Here is a 14,597-nt window from a genome sequence, read left to right as displayed (position 1 = left end):
TATATATATATTGGGTTTTGCATTAGGTTTGTCAAGTTTATGAAACTTTTTAACAAACCAAGCTTTGGATTATTGAGTCATTTATTTAATTTTTATTTCCTTTTTATTAGTTCTGCTCATATCACAATATTCCTTTCTACTTCCTTTAGACTTATTTTATTGTCCTTTTTGAGCCCCCAATTTTGGATACTTAGTTTATTTAATTTTCAGCTTTCCTTTTTTTTTTTTCCAGTTAACCATTTAGCACTGCAAATTTCTTTCCACTCACTGCCTTAATCTAGATCCCACAAGTTTTGATCTGTTATTGATCAGTTGTAAGTGATTCCTAAATGCCTTTGTGATTCTCCCCTAGACCCATGAGTCTGTCCTTGATTGTTTATTTTGATTTTTGTAAATTACTGATTTATTTCTTAAATGAGTTATAGTCATTCAGTGTAGTCTGTATGAAATTTAAACTTTGAAATTTGTGGATATGTCTTTTATGGCCTAGGACAGTGTTTCTCAAACTATCTTGTTGAAGGAACATTTTCTTGTAAATTTTCCATCTGTCTTGGACACTGCTTTCGTAAAATGCAATACATTGAAAAGTAAATGTCACCAGAAAAATTAAAATTTAAAAATGATTGTGGCCCAAACAACTAATATTAGAATCCAAAGGAAAAAGCTACATGCAGATAAAATAGCTTCATGCCACTGCCCAATTTTGATCATTAAAATGTTATCTTTAATATAATCGTGTTCTCGGTATCTGTGACCCCTATAAACCAAAATCATTTTTGGATTTCAAACTTCTCTATGTAGAAGACATTCAGGATGCTGATAAAATGGTAATAGGAGAATTTAAGCATGAGTAGAAGCGTCCTTAGTGAATAGAACACTTAGAAACAACACAGGCATAGAGGCAGTTATGGCACTTAACATTCCCAGTGCCACTCGGGGCCACCTTTAGTGCAGGGTTTATGATTCAACTTCCCAAACAATGTGAAAAGAAATGTGTTGAGTTAAGGTTTTATTGGATGCTTTCTTGCTATGTTAAGTGTGCTCTAGGGGGGTGGTGACTGCAGTGGATCTCCCCATCAATACCAAGTGCAGTTTGTAGTGGCGACTGAAATCCTGGAACACAGAACATTCCATGGTGTTTCCTGCAGACTACTGATGCATCGTAAATGTCATATTCCTACAGAAACATGGTATCCAGTATTTAATGGATTACTGAATGATGAATAATTTTCTTTAGCTTTTACATGCCTTATTGAAACTTATTTAGGAAGTAAAAATTACCTTCTTGTGGTCTTGCTCATCACTGATTTTATGTTTGTATGTATTTCTTTATGCTGTCTTTTCTGGAATTTATTTTTCCAGTTCTGTGACACTAGCTGGTAGTGCCATATATGTATCTCAGTTTATTTACTTAAAACTGTATAAGCTTATTTGGGAAAAAATACATTATTTTAACAGAAATAGGTAATGCATATTTCTAGAATAGTACATTCACTGGAAACATAGTATATAGAGTTGCAAAACAATGGAACTCAATTTTCTTGGTTCTATAAGATAATCACAGTTTTAGTCTGTGAATCTCAAAGAACACAAATTACACAGATTACAGTCCATAGGTATTAATGTGTTTTTTTGTTTTTTTATAAATTTGTTTATTTATTTATTTTTGGCTGCATTGGGTCTTCGTTGCTGCGTGCGGGCTTTCTCTAGTTGCGGCGAGTGGGGGCTACTGTTCGTTGTGGTGCGCGGGCTTCTCATTGCAGTGGCTTCTCTCGTTGCGGAGCACGGGCTCTAGGTACATGGGCTTCAGTAGTTGTGGCTCGCAGGCTCAGTAGTTGTGGCTCGCGGGCTCTAGACCACGGGCTCGGTAGTTGTGACGCATGGGCTTAGTTGCTCCGCGGCATGTGGGATCTTCCTGGCCCAGGGCTCGAACCCATGTCCCCTGCACTGGCAGGCGGATTCTTAACCACTGCGCCACCAGGGAAGTCCCTAATTTAATTTTTTTTTTTTTTAATTTCCTTCTAATGATAAATGTGATTGCTGTTGAGTATTTGGAAAAGTATTAACTTGAAAATTAAAATGATCTATAAATTATCCATTCTTAAAAATAAGATTAGAAATGATATTTTATATATTTCCTTCCAGTCTTTTTTCAATTTATTTTAAGTGAATTAAGAGCTTACTGTGCATTTTATTTATGTGTGTTTATAAAAACAAATACCTGAACTAAATAAGTAATAAATTACTGAAACAATTCCCTGATAATTATAGAGAATTCTCATGTTCTTCATGGTGCTAAAATTTAATTATCCTCTAATTCTTTGTAACTGTACAATCTACTAACCATCTCTATTGATTTTTCAACAAATAAGCATGCTCATGACCACAAGTCACATTTTGTTCTATAAACTGTTCTTCCTTTTTCAGACCATTTTTTTTTTCTTATTCCCGCTAGAGACTGAGGGCAAAGTTGCTATTCTATTGCCAGGATTCTAGTTTCGGACCCTGCAATGATTCATTTGGGTGTGGAATTATTTCCCTTGAAAAGTGACAGGGGAGTGCTAAGATGGTAAAGTAATAATTACTTCCTTCGGCAGCAATAGTTTAGGGAAAAGCTCAAAGACATATGGGCTGAATATTTAGCAGACGGTGATAATGGTGAGGTCATAGATAGGCCTCTGTGGGACGCTAGCAAAGCAGTATTGCAGGGAAAATTGATTGAAATCTTTGCCCAAAAGAAAAGGGAAAGGCAACTACAAATACCAGAGTTAAGGACTCAAATTAGGCGCCTCCAAAAGGAGCATATTAAGGAGGGTAAGGCTAAAACTAATTGATTTAGAAAATGCCAAGGGGAAACTTAATAGGATTCTAGATGAGAGAATGGAGTATCTAATAAAGCTCAATACGAGCAGGTTTTCTTCCCATGGCAATAAAGCAGATACTATCTTGGCCTGCGAACTTCAAGGGAGAACACAGTTGAGACTAATTAGGGAAATTATGGGACAAAAAGGGGCCCACTCTAACCCCAGTGCAACAAGGACCAGCATTATTCTATATTATTCTTTCACAGACACATCTAGCATTAGAATTTGTGTGTTGTTTTAAAGTTTCTAGACCCCGTCCATTACCATAAAATGTAATTTATAATTTACTTCATTCAGTGTGCTGTTTCTGTGTCTGGATCTTTATGACATTTCAGTGCCTACTCTGTGAACATGATGTGAAGTTTGGGACACGATGTGAAAAGTAACATAATATTATGAAAAGACCACCAGACTGGGGATCAGAAGACATTTTGTCTAGTCTTGCAATACCCACAACTTGTTAAATAATTTTCCTAATAAGTTCCTACATAAAAAGGCAAGCTCCTGACTCTTCTCCATTTGAGTTTGACAAAAGCAGCTAGAGAGGAAAGCAGTAAATGTTGTAATAAAACTGTCAAAGAGCCCCTTGCGCCAAAGAAGAAATGAGAAAAAATAGAAGAAAATAATAATAAAATGATTAAATCTATTCACTTAAGATGACCTGCTAAGTGTCAGATGGTAATTGATGAGCTAAACTTTGTCAAGTGCATATCATACCAGGTGTTACCTTGTTATAAGAGAAATATCAATACTTTTCCTCGAATGGCTCAGGATCTAATTGCAGACCAGCAGATAGGGAAGAGAGAACAATATGGAGCAAAATATGGTTTTTCCATTTATTATCTGTGTATATCCCGATAACGTCACATATCCTCAGTTTCTTTACCTGAAAAATGAGGATGGTAATGTTGACACTGGGGGGGTTGCCCTGATAACTAAACAAGAAGAGACTTCGAAAGTACCTAGTGCATGTTAAATATTGTTAGTTTACTTAATAGCGTTTATCTGTTATTTTTTAAATGTCCGAATTCTAAGTACAAGTAGCTAAATTCATCCTTCCTTCACGCACTTACTCATTCACGCAGTGATGATCCACAGTGCACTTCCCTGGTAGTCCAGAGATCATCTGTCTTCAGGACACTCAGCCTTTTATTTTTACTTGTTTATTTTTTTTATTTTTTATTTTTTAATTTATTTATTTATTTTTGGCTGTGTCGGGTCTTCGTTTCTGTGCGAGGGCTTTCTCCAGTTGTGGCAAGCGGGAGCCACTCCTCATCGCGGTGCGCGGGCCTCTCACTGTCGCGGCCTCTCTTGTTGCGGAGCACAGGCTCCAGACGCGCAGGCTCAGTAGTTGTGGCTCACGGGCCTAGCCGCTCTGCGGCATGTGGGATCTTCCCGGACCGGGGCACGAACCCGTGTCCCCTGCATTGGCAGGCGGATTCCCAGCCACTGCGCCACCAGGGAAGCCCTACTTGTTTATTTTTAAAGTCTACAGCACCCGGTAACTGGGATGAAGTGAGAGAGTGGCAGGGACATATATACACTCCCAAATGTAAAACAGATGGCTAGTGGGAAGCAGCCGCATGGCACAGGGAGATCAGCTCGGTGCTTTGTGACCACCTAGAGGGGTGGGATAGGGAGGGTGAGAGGGAGACGCAAGAGGGGGGGAGACATGGGGATATGTGTATACGTATAGCTGATTCACTTTGTTATACAGCAGAAACTAACACACTGTTGTAAAGCAATTATACTCCAGCAAAGCTGTTAAAATAAATAAATAAATAAAAAAGAAGTACAGAAATCAAAAAAAATCTACAGCACCCGGTATTCCCAGGTGGTCTCCCATCCAAGTACTAAGCAGGACCGACCCTGCTTAGCTTCCCAGTCAATGTTTTAAAAAAGTGGGTATTACATGTTTATATGGGTTAGTGTTAAGGATTTTTAGAAACATCACTTTCACATTTGAATTTAAACCGCTCTGTGAAGTGGGCAAGTCTATGAGAAAAAAAAAAAAGAGAAAATGTTTAGAAGGGGATGAGATGCAGAAGGCGAAAAATATGAAAGGAATTTTTTACATTAAGATGCTGTAAAGGCAGTAAAGTAAAAGACTTAGATATGTGTGTTTGTATGTGTATACTTTTATAAAATGCGCATTATCAAAGTATAGAAACATTTAGAGAGCATAACTACAGTTCATCCAGTGAACATTTGCTGCACCACCGGTCTGTTCAAAGACAAGTTCCAGAGATTTTCTAGCAGAGAAGAGATGAGGAAGAAGGATTCCTCCACACTGCCTAGGGGACGGTGTGAGAAGATTTATAGGACGCACTGTGAGAGAGCGACCCCAGCAGATCTTCCAGGGCTGACTGAGCTGCCAGAACAGTGTTTGAGACCTTTGGATGCAAACCATACACTAGGTTTGAATTTGATCAACCTGAGCATTTGGCCAAACTATGCTTTCCTCTGTTGTGCTGACTTTCTGATACTATGATTCTTAGAGTGAATCTGGCTACAAATATGGTTTCCTTTTCCTACACTTTTGTCTTCTATCCTTAACTGTGCTTAAGAATAGGGAAGCTATTTCTTCTTTTGGACAAGAAGTTGAATCTAGTAAGTACAACATTGTTGCTAAAACATCGTGGTCAGGCTTGCTTCAAGTGTGGGAAAACTAGTAACCATTTATAGGTTGTAATTTGTACGGGATCTTCATAAAATGATCTGTTACCCCAATCTGTTTTGTTGTGGTATGGCTGGCTTTCATGCATTTACCCTGATCTCTGTGATGTCACTTAAAACGTGCTATTATTTTGTCTGAATTATATCCATTTTGCATACCTTAAATTGATATAGCATTTACATTTCCACATTACTGGTAGAAGTTTTCTAGGAAAGCTCATTTTAATTTATCTGGAATTGTTTGATTTTTATTTAATTAATTTATTTTTAAAATACTTATTTATTTGGCTGAGCCGGGTCTCAGTCGTGGCCTGCGGGCTCTTTTCGTTGTGCCCTGCGGGATCTAGCTCCCCGACCAGGGATCGAACCCGGGCCCCCTGCACTGGGAGCGCAGAGTCTTGATTGCTGGACCACCAGGGAGGTCCCTGTTGGATTTTTAACCTATCTGAAATGTACTGGTCTGTACATAAATTTTTGTGGGAAAAGAGTCCCAAAATGCACACTCCTTGGAAGAACTGTTAATATTTTTTCTGTTTATCAAGAATGTATCTACTTTATTTTACATTTTCAAATTAAAAGCATTACTTTGAGCAATTGGAATACTTTAAACCTTTAAACCTTTTCCCAGTATATGAAAAATTCTTAGTGTTTAATAGATTTTAAAATATAATTTTGCTTATTTTAACTGGTGAAAAGAGAAGGAAAAACTTTATTTTCTAGCTCAGTTTGATATCAGACAGTGAAACTAGTACATAATTCATTTATCTGTAAGTTCGATTCTGTCTACTTTTCTTTAAGTATTGTTACTACAATAGACTCACTTCAATGAACTACTGTGTTATGTATTTTGTATCATATGACTTAACCCCCAATTATTAACCCTCAGATGGCTAAAACTACAAAATCGTTTTGCTGAACATGTTATTTTTAAAGATTTAAAGGAAAAAATAAAATCAAGGACTTAAATATGAAAAAAGAGTTTTCATTCATGTATATGATACATAATATATATAACATTATAATCTTAAAAAAGTATGATTTCATGTATCTCCCAAAAGAAATGCAAGCAAAAATGTTAATGGAGAATGCTCACTTTAGAATTTAGGTGCTTGAATGAAGCTTGCTATGAGCAGGCTTTGTGTGTGCACTGTTTAGTGTAGTTCAACCAGTATTGAATTCCTCTAGGAGAAAGGCACTCTGCTCGTGCTTAAATATCTAAAAACCTGCAAAAGTTATAAATTCTTATTAGAATGTGTGATGAAGTTGAAAAGAATCCTTCTTTCTCACATAATTTTTTTAGTGGCAGTCGAGACTATTGAAAAGATTCATCTAAACAGATTCTAAGGCATGAAACTGCCCCTTAACTCATCCATTACTCTTTTTATCATTAAACTAAATAGTATCAAATGGTCCACTGTTGTTTTTTTTTTCCTCCAGAGATCCCATGTCCCTTCTCTCTAGCATAAGCAGGTTTGCCCACTAGCACACTAAGAAAGTAAGGATGAATCAAAAACAATATAGAATGTATGGGCATATTGCCTGTGATTGTTTCTGGTGATATCATTAAAAAAGGAGGGGGATTTGGTTTCCTGGACCATTGTCTATTAAGCCATAGTGATCCACCCTCATCTCTTACGAATATGTTATTTCAAACAGGAAGACCTGTAGAGAAGTTCACAATATATACACACTGCAGTAGAGCAGCATTAGACTAAAATATGGAAGGATGATAACAAATTTAGGTGTAAGTGCTTTATAGGATGACAGAACAAGTGCAAACACAAGCAAATGAAGAGACTAGGGCTGTAATTCTTCAAGAAGAGAACACAGTAAAAGAGATAACCTGGTAGCTTTCCTCTGGTCTGTTTGGAAGAGCTTTATGACAAAGGTGAAAGTTTACTTATTTAAATTATATATATATATATGAAAAGTATATATATTTAGTCTTAGGAAAAGGAAATTGTATATAAAAGCACTAAATGGAAAATATAATACTTGACAATATGAACATTAAAGTTATTTGTATGAATAGTAATTTTTGGCAAAATGGAGAATGATCTGTAAAATCTTGTGAACAGAATCATTAACTTGCACTTTTTTAATTGCTTAAGCAACTGTGTTGAGTAGTAAGTAGTGTTGTCCTGTAGTCTTCTTTCAAAAGATTTTAATTAAATTTGAAAAATTAATGTTTTGCTGCTGATATAATGGAGCAAATTAGTGGAAGTAAATTTTTTAAAAGAACATTTTAGATATATTCATGTCAGAATATTTTGTAACTCTCTTAGGAAATTCTCAAATATTTAAAAATTTTTCAATGTAATATTTGTTTTTCGAGGCAGAAATTGTGTTATATAATTCTAAGTTACCGTCACGTTGATTTTATACATTTGTACGTTCTTACCTCATTGAATTTTTTTCATTGACTGAATATATTGGTTTAGTAAGAAATACAACCATGTCAACAATTATAATAAGTTTTAGAATTTAGTGACTAGTTAGGTTGTTGCTATCTCAATTACATGATGAAAATGACAAATAAAATCTTCACCAAAAAAAAGTCACTAAAATACCAGAGAACTATTGGCTTTTGTCATATTAACAGACTGAATTAGAGGATTAAAACAAAAATTAATGACATCTGTTATTAAATTTTGACCCAGGGAGTTTTTTCTTTCTTTAAAGTTTTAATGTGGGAAACATAAAATCCAATTTACATCAAACCTTTAGATAATAGCATGTATATTAGTACATGATTCTGACAAAGACTTCTGTGTCCCTTCTCCAAAAATCACAACCATATATCAAAGAACCATCAACCACTGGGACAGCTGTTTGTTTTAACAGATGTCTACAAAGGCTCACAAATTCTTTGGGCAAAAAAGTGAATGAAGATCAAAACACTTACAGGGGAGCTTCCAATATGTAGGAACAATCTCTATATTTATCCTATTACAATTATTCTGTGAGTAATAGGTACAACATAGAACACTTTTTGGCAAAATACAGGTGTGAATTATATAGATTGAATTTTCAAGAACAATTTACCATAATTGGATAAATATCCATGTTTATTGTTCTTCAGTTCTATGCAATTTGGTTTAAATAGTGCTTAACCAAGAATAGAATATTTATTCTTTCACTGATATAACAGAGTTTGTCCAGCACCTGTTGTGTGTGTCCCAGTCACAGCTCTGGCCTGTAGTTTCCAGCTTTCAAACTAAGATAAGAGGAACTTTCCTGGCAGTGTAGTGGTTAAGAATCTGCCTGCCAATGCAGGGGACACGGGTTCGAGCCCTGGTCTGGGAAGATCCCACATGCCGCGGAGCAACTAAGCCCGTGCACCACAACTACTGAGCCTGCGCTCTAGAGCCCACGAGCCACAACTACTGAGCCCACGTGCCACAACTACTGACGCCCGCGCGCCTAGAGCCCGTGCTCCACAAGAGAAGCCACCGCAATGGGAAGCCCGCGCACCGCAACGAAGAGTAGCCCCTGCTCACTGCAACTAGAGAAAGCCCACGCGTAGCAACGAAGACCCAATGCAGCCATAAATAAATAAATAAATGAATGAATGAAAAAAAAAACTAAGATGAGAAAATCATTGGGAATAAATCTTTCAAAGAATGGAGTCTACCAGAGCTTCCCACTTTCCTCAGATTCCATCTTCACATGCAGTGAAGGCTTGAAGATGGAATCAAAGTAAAATGATAAAGAGTTCCAGGTTTCAAGATGAAAATTACTTTCTCTAAGGAGCCCTGTCTCCATTGGTTATTTCTTTCTTTCTTTCTTTTTTTTTTTTAATTGAAGTATAGTTGCTTTACAATGTTGTGTTAGTTTCTGCTGTACAGAAAAGTGAATCAGTTATATGTATACATATATCCCCTCTTTTTTAGATTTCCTTCCCATTTAGGTCACCACAGAGCATTGAATAGAGTTCCCTGTGCTATACAGTAGGTTATCATTAGTTATCTATTTTATACATAGTAGTGTATATATGTCAACCCCAATCACCCAGTTTATCCCACCCTCCCCTTCCTCCCTTGGTATCCATAAGTTTGTTCTCTACATCTGTGTGTCTGTTTCTGCTTTGCAAGTAAGTTCATCTGTACCATTTTTCTAGATTCCATATATAAGCAATATTGTATGATATTTGTTTTTCTCTTTCTGACTTACTTCACTCTGTATGACAGTCTCTAGGTCTGTTCATGTCTCTGCAAGTGGCACTATTTCATTCCTTTTTATGGCTGAGTAATATTCCATTGTATATATGTGCCACATCTTCTTTATCCATTCATCTGTCAGTGGACACTTAGGTTGCTTCCATGACCTGGCTATTGTAAGTAGAGCTGCAATGAACACTGTGGTACATGACTCTTTTTGAATTATGGTTTTCTCAGGGTATATGCCCAGTAGTGGGATTGCTGGGTCATCTGGTAGTTCTATTTTTAGTTTTTTTCTCTCACATCTGAGCCTTGCCTTGCCTAGAGAAGCTTTTCTATCCATAACTACCTATTGCCAAAGAGGGAAAATCTTGCTAAACCCATCCTGTTGTTAAAATCTTCGCTTAATTATTACTTCTAATAAATCCTCAAAGCATAGTTGCCCTTCCTGTAGGCGCTACACAACTTTGATTAGCCCTGTTGTAGCAGCACTTAAATTAGGGTTTCTTTTTTGCCTGCTCAATCTCTCTCTCTCTCTCTGTTCCTTTCTCCCTCTGTCTCCAATCCTTCTTTAAAGGAAGGGGTTTTTAATTACTATATCTTCAGCATTCAGACTATGTTCAAAATGTAGAATCAACGTTGGTAAGGTAGGGTATGGTGAAAAGAGGGAGGAGACAATGAGAATTAACAGAAGTCAAACAAGGAAACCATGGCAGGGATACAGGAGAGAGACGATACAGCTCTTGAGTAACCTTGGTAGAAACAGACTGTACCATATATGAACTATATAGAAACAATTCTGCATGACTTGGTAAATTATACATTAAAGGTACCCAAAGAGGGGCAATTATTATAATATGTAACTCCAAGTTTCCTTTCTTAGAACATTATAGGAATGATTCTTTAGCTCACCATCCTGCAAAATTTTGAACAAGAAGGTTATATAGGAAATAAGTTATAAAATTCTCCAAATGTAGTATATTAACAACATTGTTTAATTATTTTCCCAATTGATGTATAAAATAGAGTTGTAATTTGTGGGTAATCTGAACACTAAATTAAGCATCGAAGATAAGTGTCTGCATTTCTTCTTCTTGTACTTTTTTTTTTTTTTTTCTTCTTGTACTTTTTAAAGAAAACTCACCAGACATGTTTTGATCACCCATTATACAATGGGAACACACAGAACTAGTAAAGCAGGCAGGAATATATCCATTACTCAAGGTCCTCTGTTTTTTCCCTCACCCCTTTAAGGCCAGAGTTTCCAAATTAATATTTAAATCAGCAAAACTGTGCATATTTCTCTTGTCTTATCTTAGCTCTATTCTTTTGAGCTAAGATAAAGCAATTCCAGCAATCCTGTCATCTATCTGTGTAGGTATGTAGATTCATCTAGGACCTGCACGTAGGTAATGATGGCATACTTTATGGTGACCATTTAAACCAGGAATACTCAATAAAACTCCGATCCCTGAAGCAAATACACAGCCCTGTCAGCTAACAAGGTGACTTTCTTTCATGCCTCGTTTCCTTTTGAAGCTGGATTCCTCCCCATGCCCTACCCTCTCTGTGCCTCCGAATTAAGCAGAAATTGACTCTCATTTTTAAAGTTCTATCAGCACCTCACAAGGGAGTTAAAAGGTTTTTTTTTTAATAAGGAAAGTATGTAATGAAAGATGAAAAGAGAAGCTTAAGAAAAGATTCAACCAATCTCTAAGTTTTTTCCTTAAATGCAATATATAATGCTGATCTTACAAGATGACACTCTTCCCCCCGAAATATAATGTTCAATGAAAAAGAATTTATGTTAACATTTTAGACAGAAATCTTTTTCCCCTAAGATTTTGATAATGCAATGCATATTTCCCACATTATACTACTTAATATTTAAAACAACACTTGATATAATACAATTTGATCTTTAAATTCATGAAGCGTGCTACTCTTCTTTAAATATTATATTCTCAAAAAGCTTTTCCAGTTTGAACTCATATCAGAACTGAACCAAATGGCTGTATCTATGAGAACATTTAAATTAAACCATACTAGTAATATAGTTACTTCAATTCTATATACTGATCAACACTCATAAAAATCTTTATATCAGAGCATCTATCAACATGATAGCAGATGATTATCAGAGGCTAAGTGGGATATTGATAATAAGCTATAATTTAGGGCAAAATTGATTAAATGTTTGAAGACATAATAATCTTATTGTATAAGAGTCACATTCATCAAGTGCTTAATTATGCATAACACCACGCAAATTCTGTACAAAAGAGAACTTGATCTTAATAAAAGAATCATCCAGATAGTAGGAAATGATCTTGCATTCTGATTGTATGAAGTTATAGAAGGGAAAAGAAACTAGGAAGCAAAATAGAATAGCCTTACTTGGAATGAGTATATCCATAAACTACAAATGAGAGGAAAAAATTCCCCTTTACCTCTATGGGATTTACTTGTACTTTGCATTGATAAGAATAATTCTACTGATGACCCGCAATCTAATTGGCCACAAGGTCCCTTTTGGCACTAGTGTTTGTCTCTCAGAGTTCTAAGTTAACTAAAATACCGAGGCCATCTTGGGCTCTGAGAATATTTTGGTGTTTTAAAATGTATGGTTCAATAATTTCTGGGGAAAAAAAAAAATAAGGTTTCATTTGTTTTGAATTGGTTCTCAGGATTGGGGGAGAAGCAAAACTTTGGTTCAGCTACAAATTAGATTATTTTCAGATTGCAACAAATTAGAGCCACCTGTTATGGTTTCTGATTCACAGTTCAGGCTTGGTATTTATACACACAAGGACATTTTGGAGAAAAATTCTGATTGTGACTTTAAAGCATATTCCCAGGTCTCTACTGAGCATTCTCCCATGTAAATGGACTGAGCTAATAATGTGTTTGACTAAGAGTTACGGTTGGAGTCGTTCTGAGATGCATTCTGCTGCTGTGCAGATAGGTAGAGCTTAGGCGTCTTTATGTTCCGCTAAGTATTGCTAGTAAAATTCCTTGTGTTATTAACATATCATAAAATAGTATTTGCTTTCAAGTCCACTAGATTCAAGAAATGTAAAAACTGCTCTACTTCAGGTTTAATTGACCACAGGTTTAGTCCACACTGATAACATCTGAATTATAGAGGAGTTTAAAAGAAATGCTGCTTTTTCACTCTACTGCAGGTCCCTAATAGATTATTAAAGGAAATGGATACGAATGATGTGTTGTGAGCCCTGTTGTAATAATGTCCTTGAGTGCATGCCATGAAACTACTTTATAAGTAAGGTCTTTATAGAATAAGGTTCTTTTGGTGACTTAGTAATTAAATGTTCCAGCTGGTGTCCAAAATAAATATGTCCCATTTCCTATCTCTGTTTAATGGAATTATATCACATTTCCCTGGTCCTTGGCATCTGAAATTTCTGTTCCTTTTACACAAATCTTTTACACATATCTTGTTCAGTTTTTTAAGCCTTTTCCTCACGGATAGTAAACGCATTTATTTCAACCTAGATCTGATACAGTGATCACAAATATTAAAATATGTGTTGTCTAAATTAATAATGTTATACTGTACCACCTTTTTAATGTATTAAACTTGATCCCTTTAAAAGTAGTTGACTTATGTCAAGTTATGTTCACCAAAATTCTTCTTTTTTAAAATATTTTACTGAAGTATAGCTGATTTACAATGTTGTGTTAATTTCTGTACAGCAAAGTGATTTAGTTATACATGTATATATTCTTTTTCATCACCAAAATTCTTTTTATTGTCAGTGAAATCTATTTTTTGGTCAACATTCAAGTCTGCTTTTTAATTCCTTTCTTGTGTTTTTAAAATATTCATCATGCGGTTCATGCATCACTCTACTGTATCATCATAAATTAACTTTGCTTTTTAGACCACATTAATAAATTACTTTAGGTGTATTACTTTATTTGAGCACCAAAAATTAAAGGAAAGCAAAACCAACTATAGAGTCAGCCTTCCTTTTCACAAAGAGAAGTGTGCGGTTCAGGGTCTCCCCAGCTCCCCAAGCCAGACTCGAAGCTCTGGTTTCAGCCCACCTTCTGATGCAAACGTCAGAACCCATTGGTGACACCTAAGTGCTCTTCTTCCTAAGAAAGGGAATGCAAAGCAGGGAGGGTGAGATGTGTCCTTTAAGCCACCCTGTCTTGTACCCCAATGCCAGAAGTCTTCTATATTGAAAAATTCTTGTTGTGGTTAAATTGTGCTATCTTTCTTGTTGCAGTTTATGCCGAAGGGCATCACCGCTCTGCTAAAGCGTTGAACGTGCCCACTTCAAATTTGCTACGATTTGCCCTCTCCAGGTGTAAGCACATAATCTAAAGATGGGACATTTCAGTCACATGCGTTATATACACTTTCCGAGAGTCAGTAAGGGACAGTCTTTCTTTCCCTCTCGCCCATAACAAGTTGGGAAAAATTTTTGCTTCAGTTTGTACAGCTCCAGTGCGGTGTTCTTTGAAACAGAACTTATCACTTATACTCCTATGAGGGAGCAAAGATGTGATAAGATAAAAGAAATGAAGCTTCAAGTTATCTTTCTAATCCTCATACCTGGGATTACTTTCAAAGAGTGTGTGCTCTTATCTCAGGGGAAATTGCTCTTCCCTTGGACTACAACAGTACTGGTAAAGTGTTTTAGAAAACATGGTATATTGTTTGTGAAGATAACAAAAAGTATCCATCTTTTGAGAGTCTCTTACATAAAATAATATATCAAATATATTTATTTATTCTTTTAGCCTATTCTAGACCCCTGCTCCTTTCCCAAAGCCAAAGTGTCAAGGGAGAACAAAGAAATTTTTCTTCTCTATGCTCAAAAGATTGTCTGAGGTGGGCTTTCATCATAGTTTTCAGACTCCAATC

The sequence above is a fragment of the Balaenoptera musculus genome, chromosome 21 (genome assembly GCF_009873245.2).
Source record: "Balaenoptera musculus isolate JJ_BM4_2016_0621 chromosome 21, mBalMus1.pri.v3, whole genome shotgun sequence".
NCBI classification, from domain to species: domain Eukaryota; kingdom Metazoa; phylum Chordata; class Mammalia; order Artiodactyla; family Balaenopteridae; genus Balaenoptera; species Balaenoptera musculus.
This window is presented reverse-complemented; position numbering follows the sequence as displayed.